Source organism: Zingiber officinale, chromosome 8B (assembly GCF_018446385.1).
Source record: "Zingiber officinale cultivar Zhangliang chromosome 8B, Zo_v1.1, whole genome shotgun sequence".
NCBI lineage: Eukaryota > Viridiplantae > Streptophyta > Magnoliopsida > Zingiberales > Zingiberaceae > Zingiber > Zingiber officinale.
This window is the reverse complement of record NC_056001.1, coordinates 1,643,599-1,670,235: the sequence shown is the minus strand read 5'-3', so window position 1 is coordinate 1,670,235 and position 26,637 is coordinate 1,643,599. Positions and strand designations below refer to the sequence as shown.

The window sequence follows — 26,637 nt, the reverse complement described above, 5'->3', positions numbered from 1 at the left end:
AGCATTCTCCTGTTTACTTCAGATGCATATTTATATCTTTCTTATATCAGGAGACTGTACGCATGATTAGTGTTAGGTGTTATTTCTTTACTTTGCATATCAATTGTACCTGCTGAGTGTTGGACTCACCCCGCCTCCATTGTTGATATTTTCAGGTTAATGCTGTCAGGAGGAAGTTCCAGTCGCTAGTCCTCACTGCACGTAGTGCTGGTCCTGCAGACCTTCAGGATATGTTTGGTTTTCTTTGGTTTCTTTCTGTTCTAGACTGTTTGAACTCGTTATGTTCTGGATTTATTTGCTTATGGACATGATATAAATTTTATTATATTGATGGATTTGGATTTGGTTTTTATTCTACTACATGCCTGCCTGGATGGCAGAAGAGGTGAGTTCGTCGGTTTTGAGCTTTACGAGTGTAGTTGAGTAGGGTGGTTTTTGAGTCAGAGTATTATTACTGCGTGGTTGTGTCAGCCAGAGGCTGAATATATATATAAACTGCGTGGTGATTGATTTTTATTATTGTTATGATTCCAGCCGCATGTGGCTGAGTATTTAGTGCTTGTAGAAAATTTTTGATTGTCCGCCGTACAGGGGAGATGCTGCCAAAATTTTCTCGGACAGGGTCTCCTCTGGGGGCGTGACAATTAGTGTAAAATACCGGAAATAGGCGGATATGAATAAGGGAATTTTCCGAAATTTTTGGACATTTTTCGGGAATTTTTCGGAGTTCGTACGGATGAGTTAACGGGGATCAAGATGGGGCCCGGAAAAGCCTGTTTAGGCTACCCAGTTTTAGTAAGGAAAAGTTTTATTTTTCTTTTCCTTTTTACTTTTCTTTTTCTTTATATTTTTCTTTATTTTTCCTTAATCCCTCCGTTTCTCTCCCTCGCGCACCCGAGCCCATCCCGACGCCGCCTCCTTTCTCCTCCTCTCTGCCCTAACCGCCGGCCGGCGGTTTCTCTCTTTCGAGCGCCGACCGCCGTCGCCTGTGACTTAACACCGCCGGGTGTTGCTCTTCAGCCCTCGCGTCGGCCTTCCCTCTCCTTTCCGAGGCAGCGCCGCCCACGGGAAAACCAAGCGCCGGCCACCGCGACACCCATCTCCGGCCTGTGCCCTAGACTCAGCCGACACCACTGCCGGCACCGGTTTCTCAGCGTCGGCCGCCGTCGCCGTGCCCTAGATTCACCGCCGACCACCTCTGCCTTAGCCTCTTCACCGCTGCCCACTGCCGGCCCCAGTTGTTGTGCCCTAGGTATTGTTCACGGGCCACTACGAGTTCTAGCCGTTTTCACGGCTGTATTTCCTTCCTCTCTGCCGAACCCCAGTGCCCACCCCAGTGCTCACTGATTTGTGGTGATCTTGAAGATTCTACCTTCGATTCTGATCAAATTCCAGCAAGGTGCTATTCTGTGGATTGATTGGTTCCAGCATCACCAGTGGTTGGATCAAGAGCAGAGGTTTGAATCAAGGTAAGAAATAGAGTAATTGTTACGTGTTGATGAGTTGGATTCATGTATTGGATTAGGAAAATATTGGATTAATCCATGTTTAGGTATAATCTTGATACCTATTGATAATTTATTCATCATTAGGTTGTGTAGAATAATTATGTTATATGGATTTAGGTTTTTTGGATTTTTATCAAAAAGGTTGTTTGGGGTTAAGGTAATTAACCCTAATTAACCGTTAGAAAGGTCGAAGGAAATGGTTTAGGGTTTATCCCTAAATTTCTATTTAGGATTTATTTAGCTGTTTATTTGTATTCTAGCTAAATAAAAGTAAAGGTATTTTTGTTTACACAGGGCTCTGATTCGAGACGGTATCTCGATGTCGGATTTGGACATTCCTATTGGAGGCGGGTACTTTTGACTTATGTCATTTGATATGCTTAGTAATTAAATTAACATGTTGCATTAATTGTGTTTCTTATCTGTTTCGGTTAATCACTACCCAAATCTTACATGCTTGATTGATTGATTGGTTTTGCATCTCGGGTATATTTTACCTGTCTATACATGCTTATAGGGGTAGTGATATGCCATGCTTGACCATGTTCAGGACCTAGGTTTTATACCTTCTGTATACCTTTGGATTGTTTTGGATTCGTTGACCTTTGATGCATTTTTATATATATGTGGATTAGGTTAGGATATTCTTGTGGTTAGTGTCATGCACCATTTGCATGATTGCATGCTGTGCGATAGTCCGCTCCATTATTGTTGAGCTCATCGCCAGTTACATGGATCTGCACACACCACCACTCATGGGTTAGTGGTCGATTCAGGCTGAGTGTGTTGCAGCAGGGACTCTGTTAGGCACCGTTGGTCCGCTCATGGGTAGTGTGACACAACGTGTTATCCGGCAGGGATTCCTCCCCGTCTTTGTACCGGGAGTTGAGAGCATTGCGCCCCCATCTATGATTTGGGGTAGGAGGATAGGTGTACTCGACAAAGATCCCGTCCACTCGGTCACTCATCGGGAGTAGTGACGACAGAGTGCACTGTTGTCACACCTACCCACTCGGCCTCACTATGTGTGTGAGATGATCGACTGGGGTGACCAGGACCGATCATTGGCATCATATGCATGATGCATTTATTGCTGTGTTTGTGTATGCATATTGTTTGGATACCTATGTTTGACATGCATGGATTTCCTTATCCCTGATTTGACCTTATACTCGGGACTGTTAGTACAAGATTCTCTGTTTATTTCGGATGCATTCTTATCTTTCTTATCGAGTCATGATGCATGATTAGTGCTAGGTGTTGTTTCTTTACTTTGCATATCAACTGTGCTGAGTGTTGGACTCACCCGCCTCCATTGTTGATATTTTCGGGTTGATGCTGTCGAGGGAGTTCCAGTCGCTAGTCCTCACTGCACGTAGTGCTGGTCCTGCAGACCTCCAGGATATGTTTGGTTTTCTTTGGTTCTTTCTGTTCTAGACTGTTTGAACTCGTTATGTTCTGGATTTATTTGCTTATGGACATGATATAGATTTTATTATATTGATGGATTTGGATTTGGTTTTTATTCTACTACATGCCTGCCTGGATGGCAGAAGAGGTGAGTTCGTCGGTTTTGAGCTTTACGAGTGTAGTTGAGTAGGGTGATTTTTGAGTCAGAGTATTATTACTGCATGGTTGTGTCAGCCAGAGGCTGAATATATATATAAACTGCGTGGTGATTGGTTTTTATTATTGTTATGATTCCATCCGCATGTGGCTGAGTATTTAGTGCTTGTAGAAAATTTTTGATTGTCCGCCGTACAGGGGAGATGCTGCCGAAATTTTCTCGGACAGGGTCTCCTCTGGGGGCGTGACAATATAGTGGTATCAGAGCACAGTTTTACGATCTTTTGTTTCGTATTTTGGATTTTCGAGATTTATCTGATACCAATTTATTTGGTATCAGAGCGGGTTACAATACCTGCTTTTGGTGTTCTGGAGATTTATCGGATACCTGTTGTTGGTATTCTAGATATTTGGGTTAGCCAGGTTTGCGAGTCAAACTGGGCATTTTTGGATTTTCGATATGTTATGTTTCGGATTTCCGTTTCGGATTTATTGGATTTCCGACGATATTCTCGTTCGGAATTTTGAGGTCAAATTGGGGACTGGACAGCGACGGAACATCTCCAGACAGCAAATAGGTATGTTGTTATTTTATGTTGTTATATTGGTATTGATATCTGTAATTTAATTTAACAGATATGAGACGATCTACTCGTATTGCTGCGAGACGTGGTGCTGGACGACCACGTGGGAGGACCACGGGATCTCTGGATATGCCAGAGATGCCCACTGTTAGTGAGCCTGTCAGTCAGGGACAGACTCAGGATGCAGCGGGAGCATCGGGCTCTCAAATCCCGATAGCTCCTGTAGAGATACCTACTTTGGCCACACCGACGGTATCCACGCCTACCCTGTTTACCGTACCATCAGGAGTACCATTGGTGTACCCGACATCTACTCAGGCGACCTCAGATTCAGACCACCGCCACTGGACCTCATGTGCAGGACACCTGGCACCAAAGGCCCCAAGGCTCACAAGAGTGCAGAAATTGCACCATATCGTACCTTTTTCACTGCACTCCGATTGCCACCACTTTTGTTCCCAGGCAGTACCACCGACGGCTTATGCTCCAGGATATACAGAAGCACCGGGAGTTCCTCCTCCGGTTTATTCCGCAGTACCACCTGTAGTGTCAGCTCCTGCAGCCGTTCCGACGCAGCTCACTGATATTGTCGCCGCACGAGCTAGGATTCCAGCACTGCCGAGTCGATGAAGACTCGCTTCACTCTTTTCCGCGGAGATCTCGATCCGAGTATGGCTCTGTCATGGATAGAGACTATGGAGCAGATTTCTTCTATACGGCTTGCTCGAGTGGGAGAAAGCAGTCGGCGCCTATCATTTACGGATGAAGCAAATGCCCGTGGATTACTGTTTCTATTATTGGTGAACGCAACGTCACATGGACCAGTTCGAGAGGCTTTTGAGAGCCGCTTTTTTCCACTGTCTATCGGATGGCTCGCCGACAGATTTTATGAGTCCGAGGCGTAATAATCGCCACCGACCGAGTATATCGAATTCCTCCGCTGGCTCGGCTTTTGTCCGAGTTAGTCATGGAGGACGTAACTCGCATGATGCGCTTTATATGTGGATTGGATGGTTATCTGCATGTATAGCTTGCCGGATTAGGGATTACATCTTACTCTGATGCATTGAATCGAGCTTTGATGATAGAGTTAGCTCGGCAGACAGCATATCCGGACAGGAAAAGAAAGCATACGGGTCAGACATCAGAGCAGGTCCAGCAGACACAGGCGACAGGATAGCCACAGAGTAGTCGCAGACGGTCAGGTCAGGGTACTTCTGGGGCGTCTCGTAGGCCTCAGAAATCAGGGTGGTCTTCTTCAGGACGTTCCCGATTTTCGCAGCAGAACCGGCAACCACCTTCCGGTGATACTCATTGTTTCAGATGTGGATCCAGAGATCACCTCACCCCATCTTGCTCTCTGGGACAGTCAGTTTGCTTTTATTGCAAACTGCCGGGGCACCAGAGCCGAGATTGTCAGCTGAAGGCTCAGCACACGGCTTCCGGAGGGTCAGGTCAGAGGGGACAGTCTAGTCAGTCAGGGGCATATCGAGGAGGACAGAAAGCCCAATCTTCACAGCGTCAGCAGGGAGCAGCTCCCTCCGCAGCAGCATTTGGCATGCTTGGACAGGAGTACTCCAGTGCATCTGTAGCACCCCAGAGTTTTGCTCCAGGACCTTATTATCCGACTCAAGGGCGATCGACTCACATGTACCAACAGACAAGATCACCACCATCCTCTCGCCTTATCTCGGCACATAGTCCAAAGAATATGTGTCGCCCCCCACCGGCAAGATTACCACCTCCTCCTTCGCCAGACCGGTCGTGTTCATGCGATTACAGAGAGGATGCTCAAGCAGTCGACCAATCCGCTTTTCCGCAGACGATTTCTATTTATGCATTTCGTGATATTTTGATTGATACTGGTAGTTCGCATTCTTTTATATCCCGTACCTTTATGCGGGAGATTGGTAGATTACCCACTTTCAGGTTACAGTGATTGACCGTCTCCCTACCGTCCGGTGATACTTTAGACGTCACCCAGGAGATCAGAGGTTGCCCGTTAGACTTTGGCAACATGATACTTACCGTAGATCTTCTAGTATTGGAGATGGTCGAGTTTGATGTCATACTTGGCATGGATTGGTTGTCAGTTTATCATGCTACCGTTGATTGCCAGACGAGGGTGGTCACCTTCCGGCCTCGAAACCAACCCTCGTGGAGTTTCACCGGCATCAGAGACGACGGCATCTCGATTATTTCGGCGATTCAGGCTCAGAAGCTGTTGTCTCATGGTTGTCATGGTTTTCTGTTGTCGTTGATCGAGACTGAGGACGAGTAGTTCGCAGCTCTCCGACGTTCCTGTTGTCCGGAACCCGGATGTATTTCCAGAGGAGCTGCCAGGTTGCCTCGAAGGCCAGTGGAGTTCGCTATTGAGCTGATTCCGGGAACCGCGCCGACATCGAAAGCTCCGTATCGTATGGCACCAAAAGAGTTGAACGAGTTGAAGGTTCAACTCCAGGAGCTTTTAGACAGGGGATTCATTCGCCCTAGTGTTTCCCCATGGGGTTCTCCGGTAGTATTTGTCAAGAAGAAAGACGGCACCATGAGGTTATGTATTGACTACAGCAATTGAATCATGCCGAAATAAGTACCCCCGCCACGGATAGAGGATTTGTTTGATCAGCTCAGGTACTTCAGTGTATTCTAAGATTGATCTGCGATCCGGATATCATCACCGAGAGTCGAGATTCGATATCCGAAGATGCCTTTCCGCCGTACTCCATTATGAGTTTTGGTAATGCCATTTGGGCTTACCAATGCTCCAATGTGTTTATGGACTTGATGAACCGATCTTTCCGGAGTATCTGGATCAGTTTGTTATCGCTTTCATTGATGACATATTGGTCTACTCGCCTTCCGAGGAGGAAGCATCTTCGCACAGCCTTGGAGATTCTTCGACGACATCACCGACGCGAAGTTCGCAAGTGTGCATTCCGCTATCCTCGATCGGTTTTCCGGGACACGTGGTTTCTAGCGAGGTATTTTGATCCTCGAAGATCGAGGTCACATCGGTTGGGAACAAGTCGCCCAGAGATCCGCAGCTCGATTGGCGGATATTACCGACGTTTTGTCGAGGGATTCTCGCGTATTGCTATGCCGCTGACACGCCTTACCAGGAAAGGCGTGAAGTTTACATGGTCTGAGGATTGCGAGACCAGCTTTCAGGAGCTGAAACGGAGATTAGTGTCGGCTCCAGTTTTGGTTTTACCTTCTGGAGAGGATGGATTTGTACTTTACACCGACGCGTCTCTTCAGGGTTTGGGCGCTGTTTTGATGCAGCACGGCAGAGTAGTCTCTTATGCTTCTCGTCAGTTGAAGGAGCATAAGAAGAATTACCCAGTTCATGACCTGGAGTTAGCTGCCATCATCTTTGCTCTGAAGCTTTGGCGTCATCATTTATACGGTATCACATTTGAGATTCTCACTGATCATAAGAGTCTCAAATACATTTTCACTCAGAAGGAACTTAATCTCCGACAGAGGAGATGGATGGAGTTCCTGAAGGACTACGATTGTACCATTAGCTACCACCCGGGAAAAGCTAATGTGGTTGCAGATGCACTCAGCAGGAAGTCCAGAGGGACTTTAGCTTGCCACCGGATTTCGGTTACGGATTTGATTCAGAGTTTCTCGGAGTTAGATCTTGAGAAGCAGGGACTGACAGAGCAGGGTATTCTTGTTACCATGGTTGCTCAGTCGTCGGTCAGGACGAGGATCCGAGAGGCACAGGCCAGTGATCAGCATTTGCAGTTTATTGGCAGTCAGATAGCTTCCGGGCAGCAGACCGAGTTTACACGAGACGAGGAGGGTATTATATACTTCCGAGGCAGATTATGTGTACCTCAGTCTCACCCGGTCTTACAGGAGCTACTACAGGAGGCACACCATTCTCGATTTACGATACATCCAGGCGGGACCCGTATGTATCGAGATTTGAGGCGTTCCTATTGGTGGAACGGCATGAAGAAAGACATCGCGGATTTCGTAGCTAGATGTCTTGTTTGTCAGCAGGTGAAGGCTGAACACCAGAGACCTGCAGGATTACTTTAGCGGATTCCTATTCCTGAGTGGAAGTGGGATCACATTACCATGGACTTTGTGGTAGGGTTGCCGAGGACACGGCGAGGTCATGACGCAATTTGGGTAATCGTTGATCGATTAACCAAATCAGCGCACTTCTTAGCGATCCGGAGGACTGATTCCCTGGATCGATTGGCAGATCTGTATTGTCGGGAGATCATCAGACTACATGGTGTTCCGTTGAGTATCATTTCGGATAGAGATCCACGGTTTACGTCTCGCTTCGCAGTAGTCTCAGCAGCCTTGGGCACACACTGCTTTCAAGATGCCTTTCCATCCGCAGATGATGGATGTGAGCGACCATTCAGACTTTAGAGGACCCACGAGGTCATGTGTTATGGATTTGAGGCAGCTGGGACCACCATCCCTTGGTAGAGTTTGCCTACAACAACAGTTTCCATTCGGCTATCCAGATGACACCGTTTGAGGCGTTGTATGGTAGACCTTGTCGGACACCCGTCCTTTGGGATGAGGTTGGAGAGGCCCAGTTGTTGGGACCTCATAGAGTTCAGCAGGATGCAGAGTTGGTCCGTATTATCAGACGGAGGATGTCAGAGGCGCAGGACCGCCAGAAGAGTTATGCTGATCGGAGACGCAGACCATTAGAGTTCTCTGTTGGTGACCATGTATTTCTGCGAGTTTCACCCACGAAAGGGGTGAAGAGATTTGGCCTCAGAGGTAAGCTAGCTCCGCGGTACATTGGTCCCTTCGAGATCTTGGAGAGGATCGGAGCAGTAGCTTACCGACTGGCACTACCACCGTCCCTGTCAGGCGTGCACGATGTATTTCATGTATCCATGCTGAGGAGATATGTACCCGATCCGACGCATGTGCTGGCAGATATCCCAGTTCCAGTTCAGCCTGACATTACTTATGAGGAGGTTCCGGTACGGATTCTCGACCGGAAGGAGCGTCAGTTGCGGAACAAGACCATCCGGCCCTTATGCCGGGTTTAGGGTTTAGGGTACCCTAAACCCTAAACCCTTATGCCGGATTTAGCCGCTCGGCTCTTCGTTTCGGATGCCTCGCTCAAAGTGGATGTTGGCTTGTCTAAATCTTCTCGAAAATCGCGCAAATCCCTTCCATTAAGTCGCAGCGTGCGCAGTATGACGCGCATTAATTGTGCTTAGTGGCAAGATGCCACGTGGCTCTTCTCGCGTGGCGTCGATGCTTAATACGATGGGACGCGATGGCTTTGAAATAGACGATCGGATGACGGCCTCGTCCTTCGTGACCTGCATCCGACGGCGGAGGCTACCCAGCCTCGGCAGTATAAGGCCCCCGCCTCCTTCCTTCGCCGCATGCTTGCTTGCGCGCTGCCTCCTGCTTCGTCCTGTTGCTGCGGCCTTCGGCGACCCAGTGTCTGTTCTTAAGCGGCGATCACCTCCTCGGTGATTTTTCCCCCCGTTTCCTTCCCAGTGAGTCTTCTGCCTTCACTTAATAGGTCTTCCCTGCTCATTTCGCTCCTTTCGTTTCCCTTCCTTTGATTTCTTTCTGAGATGGCGAGTTCCTCCGAACCCGCCGTTAACATTTTGGGCCCCTGGTACCTGACCATGGAGAGCCGATTCGATGAGAAGCATGCCCAGCGCCTTGTTCGGACATACGGGCTTCTTGATGACCACGAAATAATTATAGCCGGCCCGACCGACCGTCCAAATGACCCGCCGATCGGCTCCATTTGTTTCTTTTTAGACCAATTCCAGGGCGGCCTTAGATTTCCTACCCATCCATTTATTCTGGAGGTTTGTAATTACTTCCGCATCCCGCTCGGCCAGCTTGTGCCGAATTCCTTTAGGTTGCTGAGCGGGATGGTCGTCCTCTTTAAGTTGCACAGTATTCCTCTTGACCCTAAGATATTCCATTTCTTCTTCTACCCCAAACAATCCGAGCCGGGCACTTTTATCTTCCAAAGTAGAATAGGCTTTAAATTTTTTGATAACATGCCGACCTCCAACAAACACTGGAAGGAGTTTTTCTTCTTCATCCGACTTCCCGATCGGCCAGCCTTCCGCACCCAATGGCAGACCGCCGTGCCGACCCAGCCGGAGCTTGGCAAGTTCAGAAGTAATCCAGCCTATCTTCATGCGGCGAACTGGTTGTCCGGCCAGCGATACAAGATCGACCAGTTGCTCCTGAAGGGGGTGCTATATATTTTCGGATTATCTCCCGTTCGGGCGAATCTCCCCTTCCGCATGAGTAAGGACTCTTTACTCTCTTAGTCTTTTTGTCTAATTTAATTTCTTTCACTGCAGCTGATGTCATGTGGCGATCCAAGGCTACCGCTCACTTGAAATTGAAAGTCGTGGAAATTGAAGCGGCCACCAAAAGAGCTCGCCGAGCGGGTTAATCCTAGCCGCCCGGCAGATGCAGGAGAGGGAGGGGCACCGCCCCGAACAGAGCCTCATCCGCTTCAATGAGGTTGAGGCGGAATTGATCTCGCTTCCTGGCCCCGCCGAGCCGGGCCTCAGGTTGGAGATCCACTTGGAGGTTCGGGGGAAACGTCAAGAGACCCCGCCTGCCGCCCCAAGAAGGGAACCACAGCGCCGATCGCGAACGCCCGACCGCACGCCATCCCGGATCGGGACCCCTATGGCTTCGCCTGCTGGCTCTCCTCCCCCTCGCCGCCGCTTACGCCGGTTGGGCGAAACTTCCACCATAGGGGAGTCTCCGCGTCAGGCGACCGCGAAGAAGCGACGTCCGGCCACCCTACCTTCAAGACTACCCTCCGATTCCCATCGGAGGAATATTTACTGTCTGCCGACCGGCCATCGAGCCCCGTTCACGAAATAACCCTGACTGGTCCGCTCGCCAAACTCTTCGAGGATGCCCGAATTCAGGTGGCCCTTATGACGCCCAAGCAGCTCGGCGATAACAATATGCAGCAGGCCACTCAGGTAAACCCCTCTTCATTCCCGTGTCATGCTATTGTTTGATTCCTGACATGATTATTTCCCTTACAGCGCTGGGCTGAGCAAATTGCCACTAGCCATCGGCTAGCCGAGTTGGAGGGCCTTCTGGAAAAACTCCAAGTGTCGGAAGGTCCCACGGCCGAGCGGGAGAAACAAGCTCTTGAGGCCGAACAGAAGAAGGCTGCCGACCTGGCTGCTGAGGTAGCTCGGCTAGAGGACTTGGTGAAGAAGCGTGACAAAGATGTGAAGCGCGCTGGTAGCCGGAAGAGGCAGGCGATCGCTGACCTGGACAGAATGAAAGTAGATGTCCATGCGCTAAATCAGCGAACTAAGGATCTGGAGGCCCAGCTGAACGCCGAACGGGAGGTCCGTTCGGCTGAATGCACAAAGGCTGAAGCAAACTTGAAGGCCCTCCAAGATTCCTTAACTGCTTCCCGGGCGTTGCTCAAAAAATATAAGGAGGGAGAGCCGAGTCGCCTAGCTGTAGCGCGCCAAGAATACATCCACTCAGAGCGATTCGGTGAAAAGTTTGGTGGCAACGTCTCCTCAACCTTCCTCGAGGCGATCAAGGTCACCACGGCGTACTTCAAAAAGGGGGGGCATCTTCCTGCTGACCTGAGCATTCCTCCTCCCGAACTGGCGGCCATGATCGACGACATCCCGGACACCTTTTTTAATTTTGAGGATCCGGAGTGATGTGGGTTATTTCAAGCACTTTTTGTACTTCCTCCGCTCGGCGGATGTGAGATTTTTGTACGTGCCGTTCGGCATAATTTTTCTTCTAATGAAACGATGCCCCTTTTCCTGTCTTCCTACTCATTGTCCATAATATTCTTCTGTTTGCTTAACATTAATGCTTGTAAAATTTTCACCAGTCGTGCTCTTAAACTTTCTCCTTCACGCGTCCGATCGGCTTGGCTCATTGCATAAAGTGCGAGTGAGCAGACCTACTCGTTCTGCACGTATCCTGCTTGCGTGAAGTCAACAAACGCCGAGTGTCGAAGGACCAACCCCCCTTCGGGCCTGAATGCTTTAATATTTATAGTTTCCGTAATTTCTTACTCCGATATTCGTTCTTCCGCTTGGTATATTTATAGCCGATCGGCTCGGCTCTCGATTTTTAACGACGGGGCTCGTCGGCTTTCCGCTCGGATTATTTATAGACGCCGGCCCGTCTCTCGTCGGCGCGGATATTTATAGCCGGTCGGCGCGGCTCTTGATTTTTAACGACGGTGCTCGTCTGTATTTATAGCCTGCGCGGCTCTCGATTTTAACGACGGTGCTCGCGGCTAATATTTATAGCCGGCCTACGGCTCGATTTTAACGACGGCTCGTCTTTTCGCCGGATTATTTATAGACGGCTCTCGATTTTTAACGACGGGCCTCGCTGCTATGAATATTTATAGCCGGCGCTGCTCGATTTTAACGACGGTGCTCGTCGAATATTTATAGCCTGGCCGCTGCTCGATTTTAACGACGGCTTTCCGCCGATTATTTATAGACGCCGCCTCTCGATTTTTAACGACGGGGCTCGGTGCGGATATTTATAGCCGTCGGCGGCTCTCGATTTTAACGACGGTGCTCGCCGGCTCCGGATTATTTATAGACGCCTGCCCGTCTCTTAACGACGGTCTTCCGGCCGGATATTTATAGCCGCTGGTTCACGACGGAGCTCGTCGGCTTTTAGGGCTAACTCCTTACCAGGTCGAGCGACCTTGGCCTTCCGTTTCGCAGAGGATACCCTGTGCTATCATCCTTCTACTTCCTGCATCGCAAGTGCCTAGGCGACCGAGGAGCATATACAATTACATTTAGCGCACCTTTCACCCAGTGCAGAGAACGTATTCCTGGCCAAACGGCTCAGGGTCTGCTTCGTCGAGCATTTTTGCTAAGATAATTTACCGCCGTTCGAACGGTACAGGGCCTTCGACCCACGATAACGTCTTATTTTCGCTCTCTTGACTCTTCATTTCTGCATTTCAAGCATTCAGTCGAAAAATGAAGTACACCGAGTGATTTACAGTGATACACCTTTCATCCCGCCCGGTAAGGCTGGAGGTGGTTCGCGCTCCACGGTCTATCTATCTGCCGACCGTCCTTGTCTTCCAAATAATACGCGCCCGAGCGGAGCTTTTCGATGACTCTGAAGGGACCGGCCCATGGAGCTTCAAGCTTGCCGACGTCGCCGACCGGCTTGACTTTCTTCCAGACAAGATCGCCGACCTGGAATGATCTGGGAATGACGCGCCGGTTGTAAGTTTGCTTCATCCGCTGGCGGTATGCCATCAGCCGAACGACTGCCTTCGCCCTCTCCTCTTCTACCAAGTCCAGCTCCATGTTTCTTCGTTCGGCGTTGTCATCATCGTAGCTCTGGATCCGGATTGAATCAACGCCGACTTCGACTGGAATGACGGCCTCACCGCCATATACCAAATGGAACGGTGTGACTCCTGTCCCTTCTTTTGGCGTCGTTCGGATGGCCCACAAGACGCTCGGCACTTCATCTGGCCAACTTCCCCCCAAATGGTCGAGCCGAGCACGCAGAATACGGAGAATTTCCCTGTTGGCGACTTCAGCCTGACCGTTGCTCTGGGGATAGGCCACAGACGTGAAATGTTGCTCAATGCCGTAGCTCCTGCACCACTCTTCTAACATTTTCCCTGTGAACTGCCGCCCGTTGTCGGACACTAGTCGGCGGGGGATGCCGAACCGACAAATGATGTGTTGCCAGATGAATTTTTTAACCATTTGTTCAGTAATCTTTGCGAGCGGCTCGGCCTCCACCCACTTGGAGAAGTAGTCTACCGCCACTAGTAAGAATTTCCTCTGCCCGGTCGCCATCGGAAATGGACCCACAATATCCATTCCCCATTGATCAAACGGACATGAGATGGTTGATGCCTTCATCTCCTCTACTGGTCGGTGGATGAAGTTATGATACTTCTGGCATGAAAGGCATGTAGATACTGTTCGAGCGGCATCTGTTTGTAAGGTTGGCCAAAAGTATCCGGCCAAGAGGATCTTCTTGGCCAACGAGCGCCCGCCCGGATGTCCCCCGCATGATCCTTGATGTACTTCCTGGAGGATGTAAGCTGAGTCTTCCGAGCTTACACATTTCAGCAAAGGACGCGAAAAAGCTTTCTTGTAAAGCTGATCTCCGATGAGTGTAAACCGACCGGCTCTTCTTCTGAGGAGCCGGGCTGCATATTCCTCAGATGGTGTGGTGCCCGAACGGAGGAATTCTATAATAGGTGTCCTCCAGTCACTTGGAAACGTGAGGCCTTGCATCCGGTCGACATGCGCTACCAGCAGTATTTTTTCAATTGGTTGCTGAAGGGCGACTGGCGTTATCGAACTCGCAAGCTTGGCTAACTCATCGGCCGCCTGGTTCTCCGTTCGGGGAATCTTCTGAATAAGCACCTCTCGGAAAGCAGCTTTGAGTTTTTCAAAGGCCTCAGCGTAGAGTTTGAGCCGAACACAGTTGATTTCAAAGGTGCCGGAGAGCTGCTGAGCGGCCAACTGTGAATCCGAATAAAGTGTCACCCGACCGGCTCCCACATGCCTTGCTGCCTACAGTCCGGCTATAAGGGCCTCATACTCTGCCTCATTGTTAGTAGCTTTGTAATCCAGCCGGACGGATAGGTGCATCTTTTCTTCCTGAGGTGAGAGTAGTACTATTCCGATCCCACTTCCGAGCCGAGTGGAGGATTCATCCACATAGCTTCCGGCTCAGGCCTTTGCACTTCGGTCATAAAATCAGCCAAGGATTGGGCTTTAATCGCCGAGTGGGTCTGATATTGGATGTCAAACTCGCTTAATTCTGTCGTCCACTTGATGAGCCGTCCGGACGCTTCTGGATTCAACAGCACTCTTCCGAGTGGACTGTTCGTACGGACAATGATGGTGTGAGCCAAGAAATACGGTCGCAGGCGACGAGCGGCTAGAACCAAAGCAAAGGCCAACTTCTCGAGCCCGGTGTAACGAGACTCAGCGTCTTTTAAAATGTGGCTCAGAAAATACACCGGCTGCTCTTCGCCGTTCGCCCTCACAAGTGCTGAGCCTACAGCATGCTCAGTTGACGATAGATACATATAAAGTGACTCACCCCCGCTCGGCTTGGCCAGCACAGGCAGAGAATTTAGATATGTTTTCAACTCTTCAAATGCTCGGTCACACTCTTCATCCCACTGGAACTTAGTAGCCTTGCGCAGGATCTTGAAGAATGGCAGGCTCCGGTCGGCGGTTTTGGAGATGAATCTGGACAATGCAGTTATCCGACCGGTCAACCGTTGTACCTCCCTTGTGTTTCTAGGAGGAAGCATGTTTTGCAGAGCTTTCACCTTGCTGGGGTTGGCTTCAATTCCCCGCTCGGTCACTATATATCCCAAGAAATGCCCTCCTTTTGCTCCGAACAGGCACTTCTGGGGATTCAGCTTGACTCCATATCTGCGCAGCGTTCGGAAGGTTTCTTCCATGTCCTTGCAGAGATCTACCGCTCGGACGGATTTAATAAGAATATCGTCTACATAAACTTCCAGATTCCGCCCGATCTGCTCCCGGAATACTTTGTTCATCAAGCGTTGATAGGTGGCCCCGGCATTCTTCAATCCGAACGGCATCACTTTGTAGCAATAAGTGTCGTCGGCCGTCACGAAGCTTACTTTTTCTTGATCTTCCCGGGCGAGCGGCACTTGATGATATCCTTGGTAGGCGTCAAGCATGCAGATTAATTCGCAGCCGGCCGTAGAGTCCACCAGCTGATCTATCCGGGGCAGAGGATAAAAATCCTTGGGACATGCTTTGTTCAAGTCCCGAAAGTCGATGCAAACTCTCCACTTGCCGCCCGGCTTGGAGACCAATACTACGTTGGCCAGCCAGCTCGGGATACGTGGCCGGCCTTCAGAAGTTTTTCTACTTCCGCCCGGATGATGGCATTCTGCTCGGCACTGAAATCTCTTTTTCTCTGCTTTATCGGCCGAGCGTCCGGTCGGACATGTAACTCATGCTGCGCTATGCTCGGCGAAATTCCGGGCAATTCATGTGTCGACCAGACGAAGACATCGTGATTTCGTTGGAGGCATTGGATCAGCTTCTCCTTCTGTTCTTCCTCCAGATCCGAGGCGATAAAAGTCGTGGCCTCCGATCGGGTTGGATGGATCTGAACTTCCTCCTTTTCATCATAAATTAAAGCAGGAGGTTTCTCGGTTATGACGTGTACCTCGATTCGGGGCGCCTTCCGAGCGGAGCAAGCTTCTGCCCGAATCATCTCTATATAGCACCGCCGAGCTGCTAGCTGATCTCCAGGCACTTCTCCTACTTGGTCCTCCACCGGGAACTTTATCTTCTGGTGGAAGGTTGAGACAACCGCTCGGAATTCGCCGAGCGCCGGTCGTCCCAAAATGACGTTGTAGGATGACGGAGAGTCGACCACCACGAAGTTTATTGTCCTGGTCCTCCTGAGCGGCTCTTCTCCCAGTGAGGTGGCTAGCCGGATCTGCCCGACCGGCTGAACTTCGTTGCCCGTAAACCCGTAGAGCGGGGTCGTCATGGGCAGCAGCTCGGCTCGATCAATTTGCAACTGATCGAACGCCTTCTTGAATATGATGTTGACCGAACTCCCTGTGTCAACAAATATGCGGTGAATGGTGTAATTTGCTATTACCGCTTTAATGAGCAGCGCGTCGTCATGGGGCACTTCTACTCCTTCTAAATCTCCGGGCCCAGTAATTTCCGTCCACTTGCCCGCTCTTGGCTACAGACGACCGCGTGGATCTGCAACTGCCGAACGCCCGCCTTTCTCGCCTTGGTTGAGTCTCTCCCGGCCCTCCAAAGAATAACGCGATCTCGCCCGGAAGTATTGCTCCTGCTTTCCTCCTCCCGAGCGGACGGCCGGACTGCTTCTCGACGCCCGCGATTCTCCCGCCTTGGGATCGTGCCGATCGAGCTGCTCGGTGATGTCGCCTCTGCGGGTCCGGCCACTTCATAGGTCCTTTGTCTTCCGTCGATGGGAGGAGACGTTCGGCTCTCCTGGGAATGGGATTAGTCACGAAGGAAGACTTCGACAATCCCTCGTGTTGTGCGTATCCGTTGGAAGGAGCAGAACAGAGGGGTCCACTTCTTCTTCGGTTTGGGCGGCAGCCACCTCTTGTACATGTGATCCGCGTGGGGATCGAATTGCCGCCCTCGGTCCTCTAGGTGGTCGCGAGCGCGGTCGCTTCCGCCTACCGACAGTGCACGCCAGAGTTTTTCCGAGCGGCTTGCGCTTCTTCCACGCTTATGTATTCGTTGGCCCGATGCAACATGTGATCATAATCTCGGGCGGTTTCGGATGAGCGACCGGAAGAAGTCACCATCTACTAGGCCTTGTGTGAAGGCATTCATCATCGCCTCCGATGTGGCCGTTGGGATGTCCATTGCCACTTGGTTGAATCGTTGGATGTAAGCCCGGAGCCCTTTGGATCTTGCTTGATGGCGAACAGGTGACACTTGTCTTCCGATAACGCCGATCGCTAGCAAAGTGGTGGAGGAAGGCCGTTCGAAATCCTTGAAGCTTGTGATAGATCCGTCCGGCAACCTCCGGAACCACCGCTGAGCCGATCCCGAGTGTGGTAAGAAAGACGCGGCATTTCACCCTCGGTGTATTGATGGAGCGTGGTCAGTTATCAAACTTACCCAGATGATCATCCGGTCCGTTGTTCCGTTGTACTCGCCGATCGTCTGAGGCACGAGTGCTTGGGCGAGGGTCTCGAGAATAGCCTCCAAAATTGGCGGTTGGCCCGCCGGAGATGAACCGCCGGAGCCTTACCTTTTCATTATCCCGCCTTGGTATTTCGTCCAAGAAGAACCTCTATCTCTTCGAAAGTGCGGGGTGCGAATAAGGCCGGTGAAATGCGACGTAGCCGGAGGTGCTTCCGCCGCCACCAGACGCAGATGTCGCTTGTTGCTCCTGTTGTTCGACCGCTGCTTTTGTTCAACAAGTTTGGGCCCTTATCTCGACCAGAGCGCCGAGCTCTTCCCTCAAAGCGTCACCGTGTTTTGTCGTCCAGCCTCGTCCATTGTTACCGATCGGATGCGGGAGCGTTCCCATGACGGCGCCAATTGATCCGTCCGAACCGGAAGCAGTGGACGCCGGCACGTGGCGCTTCGCTAGATCCTCGAATGCTCCGGTGAACCTGCAACGAAATCGAGCCGGGAGGGGTGTCCCGGCGACGGCCCTCCGACGCTCAAGTCAGGCGAGGAATAACAAAAAGGTGGCTTCAAGATGAAGATTTTTCATACCTCCAGTGGAGAAATGGAAGCCTTATATAGATCTCTCAAAGAAGCCTGGGCGTGCCAATCAAAGCAACCACCTGCCTCTGACCATGCCCAGGTATGGGTCTGTCAGAAGGGCCATGTCTAAATATGGATCTGTCAGGGAGACGTCCATGAGACCATACTGCTACTGTATCAGCCTCTCCATGATGTGACGGCAAGATCAAGCGATCTTGTGTACAGCCTAATCATTAGACATGCTTCGGCTGACATCTCATATCCTGAGTCGAGCGCATAGGCCGCTCGACCCCCTTTATACCCTCGCCCCTATTTTGGCCGAACGGACAACCCCCTCGGCCCTTGGCCCCTGCCGATCGGACTCCCGCTCGGCCCTTCGGTCTTCCTGCCTGGGCGTCGGAAACATGAGCCCGTGGATGGGTTTACCTATAGCTCCGTTCGGACCTACCCATCTGCTCGGCTCGGCCATCCACCGCACAGCCTTTCATCGGTTCCCAGGCTGAGACCCTTTTTACTGCCGGATCAAGTTGTTCATATAAGTTTTTATAATAGACTACTTCTTGCTTCAACCTATCCATCTCTGATTTCCACCATGAGATGTATTTTTGCTGCTCCTGTGATAATCTGTTAGAAAAGAAAGGTGTAGAAGCAGGAGGTAATACAGGTATCTATTGGCCAAAGTAGTAAGGGCCGCAAAGATTACATGAAGTAATCAAGCAAATTGGACAATGAATCCACGCCCTTTTTTGGGTATCCCTTTGACATCCCGTACACTTGGATGGTTGTGGGGGATAAGTATCTTCATTTGCTATCTATTGGTGGATGCATTCATATTGTTGATCTGTGACTTTGATTTGTGGTCGATAACCTCCATCCACTTGTCCCAACATAAAAATGTTTTCAGAGAGTACCAGTGTTTGGATTGATCTTTGTAGATCATTGGTCTCCTCTCCTTCCGAGATGCTATAAATAACATCACTAAGGTTTTCTCCTTCTTGAACAGAGAGGATATCACAATCTTCAGGAATGTCCAGCTGTTCAAACATAACAACTCTTTTGCTACTTCTTTTGTCGTTCGGACAATCTCGTGCAAAATGGCCTTCCTGTTCACAAAGATAACATTTACATTTTTTATTTTTTAATAAATGCTTATGTTTTTCTACTCGTGCATGCGTGTCATGTGGCTTTCCCTTATAAGTCTTGCTTTGCCACAAGCCATATTTCTTTGTCCCTGATCCTTTATAATATCCTGGAATAGGTATTTGACTACAAAATGAAAGATCCTTTAGGGACCTTTTAAAGGTCGTGTCCTTGCATTCTTGTTCCAGGAATTTATAAGTGAAAAGTACTCTTGGAAATACACCAATTGTTAAACCTTTATATTTTGTATCAAAAGCTTCTTTAATTCGCTTACCAAGATCACCGGGCATCTTGAACCAAAAATTTTCAAATAACTATGGCCCTGTATATAAGCATCTTGTTTTTGATTCAAAGCGCATATAATTATTCATATATTGGAGAATGTTCTTCATATTATCATATGAGAGCTTCTCCAAATCTCTGTAGGCTTCATCTTGGATTACAGTTGATCCTTGTGTAGGGTCTTCTGAGGAGAAGACTCTTCTCATTTAGGACAATATTTTTTGAGTTCCTCGCCCGCCGTTAGCTGCCTGGATAAGGGCGTCATATTCTGTTGGATACATCATACGCCACTGGATCCATACTAGTTTTTCCATTTCACCAAGTAGATTTTCCATATATTCTATTTTTTCGACAGGATCAGTGAACCCTTGTGCAACGACATGGTTGAGAGTAATGGATTCCCATCGGGAGAAGACATCTTGGAATAGCCCAAGTTGCTCTGGTATTACAAAAATTGCACCACCCTGTTGTTGAGACGCATTGGGGCGCTGTAAAGCGTCTACTTCGGTATCTCAATGGTACTAGGGATATTGGCATTCATCTTCTTGCGGATACACCTCTTACTCTTCATGGTTTCTCTGATATGGACTGGGCAGGAGATCTAGATGATCGGTGTTCTACAGGTGTATTTATTATTTTTCTAGGTGCTAATCCAGTTTCCTGGAAATCTACCAAATAGTGCACGGTTGCACACTCTTCAACTGAGGCTGAATATCACGGCATTGCCTCTATGGCATCTGAGATCCAATGGATTAAGTCACTTTTGATAGACCTACTTCTTCCGGTTACCATGCTTATTGTGCTCTTCACTGATAATTTGGGTGTCATCTATCTTTTAGCTAATCCTGTTTTTCACTCTCGGATGAAGCATCTGGCTATTGACTATTACCTTATTCATGATCTGGTGCAGGCCTCCAAACTACGAGTTACTCATATTCCTGCTGAGAATCAGTTGGCTAATTCACTTACCAAGTCGTTTTCTCGACCTCGGTTGTTTGCTATTTGCAGCAAGATTGGTGTCATTTCTGGGACACCATCTTGAGGGGGCGTATTAAGGAATAATTATTATTAGTAAATACTTATTTGTTTCCTAGTTATTATGAAATAATTATTATTAAAAAATACTTATTTGTTTCGTAATTATTATAGAATAATTATTATTAGGAAATACTTATTTGTTTTTTAATATTTTATATGTTTTCCTATTTTTCACTTGTAATAGTATTTATACACCACATATTATCATTAATAAAGTGCATGAATTCTATCTCGTCAATCGTCACTTGGGTAGGATCCTAGAGTTTTAACGCAAGACGATCAACAAAGTCATCTGGGAGGCGCTCCCCTACTCTGAATTCGATTCTCACCTTACTTTAATTTAGACCACCACGTCATCTTTAAGATCTGTTTGTTATAACACATATCACTTAGAAAGATGATGTAAAAGATAGGATAACCTATCTTCTGAATGTGGAATGTGATAAAAAGAGTTGTAGAGACACAAAGTGACCGCCTAGGCAAAAAAGCATTGTTTTATCAAGTGATTGGTTTGATTGTTCAATACCTTTGTGGTTTGGACAGGGAATTGACTTGCATACCAATATGTGGTCCTCTCTAGTTAACACGATCCCTTTAGTTAACCTTCCAGATCAACACGATTCCTGGAGAGACCCCTTCAGTATTATCTCGGCACTCTCTCCAACGATGTGATAGAAGATAATCAAACAGCTCGTGCGACCAACGACCATTAACTGCTATTTATCGAGTTAAGATAACACCTTTCGGTTATCTTTTGGTATTTTCTATTTTAGTTCATCATAAAAATAGAAACTACTTATAACGTCTCTACATACTCAAACCTTAGTTGATCAATTTTAATGTTACAGCCCACAATACACAATTATTTCACATATAAAACTAACGTTGAATTAAGGATCCAACATACACTCCTTTGCTGCTCCTCCAGCTTGGAACTTCTTTTATGGTATAAGTCCTAGGTCAGTGGTGCCCATTTCCTCTAAATGTGTGGGCATATCAACTCTATGACCTTACTTAGCATGAATGTTTGTATTTAGCTTTTCCAAAAGTGTATTATATTTCATATCTAAGCAACTCTGGGTTCTCAATGAAACATGCATTGTGGTAGCCAAAGAGATTGATTGACAAAAGTAATGGTTAGAAATGTCTAAACTTCACCCGTGAAATTCATGCTTTTGATTCAAGAATGATATACTTAAATGAAAGGAAAAAAAAAAAGAGAAAAATATAGGCTAAGTGCGAACAATTTTAATGGAATTGTGCAATTGGATTGTGGAATCTCACACCAAACGTTTCTGCTTTGTATGGTTTTTCAGGATACCCTCGTGCTTAAGGAAGAATCTTCCGTGTTCAAGGAAATCAAAAAGTAGGTATATAAGCTTTTAAAAGGATTACCACAAATTGAGATATAATTCAAGTCCATAGATTTCACATGATTCTATCTCTCATATCATTGTGCAGATTGTGAGTTGTTCATTAACTGTGGCGGTAGTAAAGTGACTATCGACGGGCATGAGTACCAAGAAGATTTATATGCCACTGAGGATTACTCTACCTTTCATGAGAGCAACTCTGGTGCATGGGCATGCAGTAGTACTGGAGACTTTATCGGAAATCAGAAAAGAGGTTCTTTTATTGCGGAGAATTCTTCAATCCTAAATATGAGTAATCCAGAATTATACATGACAGCTCGGCTTAGTCCTCTTTCCATGAAATACTATGGCCTATGCCTACAGAAAGGAAGCTACACAGTGAGACTCCATTTTGCTGAGATTATGTTCACTGATGACCAAACATATGCTAGTGTGGGAAGACGTTTGTTTGATGTATCAATCCAGGTGATTGATTTTGTGGCCTATAATTAATTCTTGTTGTTTTTTCTTACAAGATATTCATAATACTTTAACAATCCTTTTCTTTGAAAAGTCTTTGATGTGCTAATTCATTGATTAACTCTAAACGTTGCAGGGCCAAAAAGTTCTGCAGGATTTCAACATTGCAAAAGAAGCTCATGGAACCGGCAAGGTGCTTATCAAAAACATCGCTACTTGGGTTAATGACACACTGGAGATTCACTTTCAGTGGGGTGGCAAGGGAACAAACAACATCCATGTGAAAGGTGTATATGGACCTCTTGTCTCAGCCATTTCTATCACTCCGAGTAAGTCCTTTTGAAATGGTTTTTCGTTTTCCATTAACATCTTGCTCAATAATAAATTATGTTGCTTCTTGTAGATTTTGAGGCTAATTGCAAGGATAAAAGCAAGCTATCTGTTGGGGTTATTGTGGGCATTGCTATAGCATCTTGTTTTGTACTTATTCTTGCCTTCAACATCATTTGGTTTTACTTCATCAAAAAAGATCCTCGAGAAAATGGTAAGCTATAAGTTCTATGAGCGTGTCCTGAATTAAAGAACTATACATTAAAAGGGAATGTAGTTCATGGGTCTTTGCCTAGTTAAACACTAACGATCATGCAGAACTCAAAGGCCTCGAGCTGCAAACTGGCTACTTTACTCTGAAACAGATTAAAGCTGCTACTAGGAATTTTGATCCTGAAAATAAGATAGGTGAAGGCGGGTTCGGTCCAGTGTACAAGGTATAAATGCATTTGCAAATTGTATTTTTTTTATTAATCTAAATGGTCACAAATGCATTGTTTTCTCTGGTTGTATTTCAACTTTAAATTATTTGTAATATCACAATAGTGGTTATTTTTAATTATGACTGTCTCAGGGTATACTGTCAGATGGTTCCATGAAAGCTGTCAAGCAACTTTCTTCCAAGTCTAGGCAAGGGAACCGTGAATTTGTCAATGAAATAGGAATGATATCAGCTTTACAACATCCAAATCTCGTGAAGCTTTATGGTTGTTGTATAGAAGGAAATCAATTGTTGTTTATCTACGAATACATGGAGAATAATTCTCTTGCTCGTGCTTTATTTGGTATGTACTTATCTAGCTGCACAAATAGATTGCTGGAAATGTGCTCTTGGTTCCGTCATAACATTTACTTAACAAATCATTTGTAAAAGATACAAGGCTAAACCCAAGTTTTAATAGGTCCATCGAAATATCACCTCAATCTGGAATGGCAAACAAGACGCAATATTTGCATTGGGATAGCGAGAGGATTGGCATATCTTCATGAGGAGTCAAGGTTGAAGATTGTTCACAGAGACATCAAGGCAACAAACATTCTACTAGATAAAGATCTCAATGCAAAAATATCCGACTTTGGTTTGGCTAGACTTGATGAAGAAGAAAACACTCATATCAGCACAAGAATAGCAGGGACAGTGTGAGTTATATTGTTTTTTCTTAAAATACATATTTAAGGAACTAATCCAGGATTTATCTAACTAGCATCATGTTCAATTGTAAGACAAAGTATCCAATTGATGCAATTAAATTAAGAAAATATGCATATCATATGTTGATAATAGAACTTATGACATAAGCTCCTCATGGCCATAACCATGATTTGTTTTCACATTGAAAGAGTTATTTTTGAAATGAAGGCATCATATTGAGTTGTTATTATTGCTCTGAATTGGCAAAAGCATTGTTTGTGCAACCTAACCTTATGTAGACTTTCTAACTCTTGCAGAGGTTATATGGCTCCAGAGTATGCAATGAGGGGTTACTTGACAGACAAAGCAGATGTATACAGTTTTGGAGTGGTGACATTAGAAATTGTTAGCGGAATGAGCAACACTAATTATAGGCCCATGGAGAAATTTGTTTATCTTCTTGATTGGGTAAGGAAGTATTTTTTTTTTCTTTTCGTTGATGTGAAATTTTTCTTCATAGATCACTATGTCCTAATCATCCAATTTTGCTCTGTAGGGTGAATTTAGATCAAAAAATCTTCTTAGAACATTTTTCGTGCTTAGAAAATAGACTTTAAAAGTTGAAAAGAGAATAAAACAAATATTTAGAATCAGTTCCCATATTAGTATAAAATAATTGCAAGCTAATCTGTAATCAACAGATTTGTTTGAACCAAACTATTTAAGAATAAATAAAAGGGTGAATTAAGTAACAAAAAAGTCCCTGAGGTTTGGCTAAAGTAAAAAAAAACCCCTTGATTGGTCCGCGATAATAGTCAACTGGCAAAGATAAGAAAAAGACATATATACCCCTGCATTTCAACGGGAAAAAAGTAAAAAAATTACCTGAAGTAGCTGAAAATTAACTAAAGTAAAAAAATTACTGCAGCTTGAGAGAGTCATTCCAATGATCGATTGTGTAAACAGTAAACCCACAAAGTTAGAATATCTTTGATTACAAATTCCTTACCGAAATGTATCTATTGCAAAAATCCGTTCTCCTCGTCTTATGCTCCAAACCACAACCAACTGTTCTCCTCATCTTATCCTCTCAACCAGACACCTCTTTCCCACATTTTGTTTCTTTCACTGTAAAGAGTAATCAATTAGTGGAATGACTCTCTCAAGGTATAGTAATTTTTTACTTTAGTTAATTTTCGACTGCTTCAGATAATTTTTTACTTTTTTCCCGCTGAAAGGTAGGGGTATATATGTCTTTTCTTATCTTTGCCGGTTGACTACTATCGCCGACCAGTCAAGGGGCTTTTTTGTTACTTTAGCCAAACCTCAGGGGTTTTTTTATTACTTTTGAAACCACAAGGATTGTTTTGTACTTTAACCAAACCTCAGGGGATAAAATGTAATTCACCCTAAATAAAATGATTTAGTGTTCAAACAATACAACTATTTTATTTCTTGCAATTTTTGGACAGACATACTCGTAATTAGTCTCTCGTTTAATTTGCTTTGTCCAATTAGGCATATCCCTCTTTTGTGGAAATCGTTTCTATGCTGTGTTTCTCATTTTTCATTTCTATTAAACTTATGTTTCTTTTCATCTAAATTGTTTGATACATATGTTCAAATTCTAATTGGCATTTTCTCATTTCTTTTTCAAAACAAGGAATTTTTTTTACTAAACAATAGACTGTTCTATTTTTGAATCTTAATGGATCTCAATAATCTATTCTATTCTGCAGGCTTATGTTTTGCAAGAGCAGGGAAATTTGCTTGAATTAGTTGACCGAAGCCTTGGCTCCAACTACTCAAAGGAGGAAGCACTGCAAATGCTAGAACTGTCTCTTGTTTGCACCAACCCCTCCCCAACGCTCAGGCCTGCAATGTCATCAGTGATAAGTATGCTTGAAGGCAAGATGCCGGTGAAGGTCATGGCGATAAATCGAGCAGCATCTACCGTTGGCAACGTGAGGTTCAAAGCTTTGGAGAAGATCTCCCATGACAACCAAACACAGAGCTCCGTCCATGAGCCATTCATTGATTCCTCTATCTCAGCATCAAGTGGCAAGAACTCACAGGCAAAAACAAGCTACCCTCTGCTTCACTACACAGATTAGGGCGAAGAAATGACGCTTTCATTGGGATCACGCTCAAACTGTCATGTGATTGCTTATCAAGAAATGTGTTATTTTTTATCCTGAAGAATAATCGCATTCATTTAAGTAAATTCACCTCTAGAAAATTGCAACTATAAAACTCAGTAAAGCCTGCACACTGTTTAGCATACCTACTTAAGTTTTTTATACTATCATTTCATTTCTCAGAATTAATACATAAGTATTTGATTTTGTTGAGCGGATGTTTGCCAAGAGAAAAATTCAAGTAAGTTAAAGTTTATTGGATGTCTGGCAAAAGGAAAGTTCAAGAAAATCAAGTTTGATCGGATGTTTGACAAAAGAAAAGTCCAAGCAAGCAAGGTTGATCGGATGCTTGGCAAAGGAAAATTCTTAGGGGACTAAACTCTAGGTAGTAAAAAGTTTTAGAGGAGTGAACTTCAAACAAATGTGATTGAAAGAGGATTTTCAGTCGACTATACGTGATGGACCGGATCAGTGAATTTGAATGTTGCTAACACTATTTTACTTTACTATTTATATCTATTGTGCTTATTTGGTGTTGTAGAAAAGTCTTATTGGATCAGATCAATCAAACACGAAGTAAAAGCATAAGTCCAAATAGGTTAGCTAGACCGGATGTTTGGCGGGTAAATAAGGTAAGTCTTGGAGAGACCTTTCGTTATGGAAGACGATGAGGGCGTATCCTAGTTGGGACAACCTTAGGCGTTGATTTGACTAAAAAAATCTACAGAGATGTTTAAGTTGAGATCAGATAGTCGTAGCTGCCAAAATTGATTCATGCATATTTATATATTTATAATTCTATTTTATAGGACTATTATTGTTATTC

At 46.2% G+C, this 26,637-nt stretch overlaps 1 pseudogene; it reads left to right on the top strand.

Annotated features, from left to right (window-relative positions):
• The first annotated feature begins 21,665 nt into the window (after positions 1-21,665).
• LOC122017355 lies at positions 21,666-25,928 on the top strand (annotated as a pseudogene).
• The last annotated feature ends 709 nt before the right edge of the window (positions 25,929-26,637 follow it).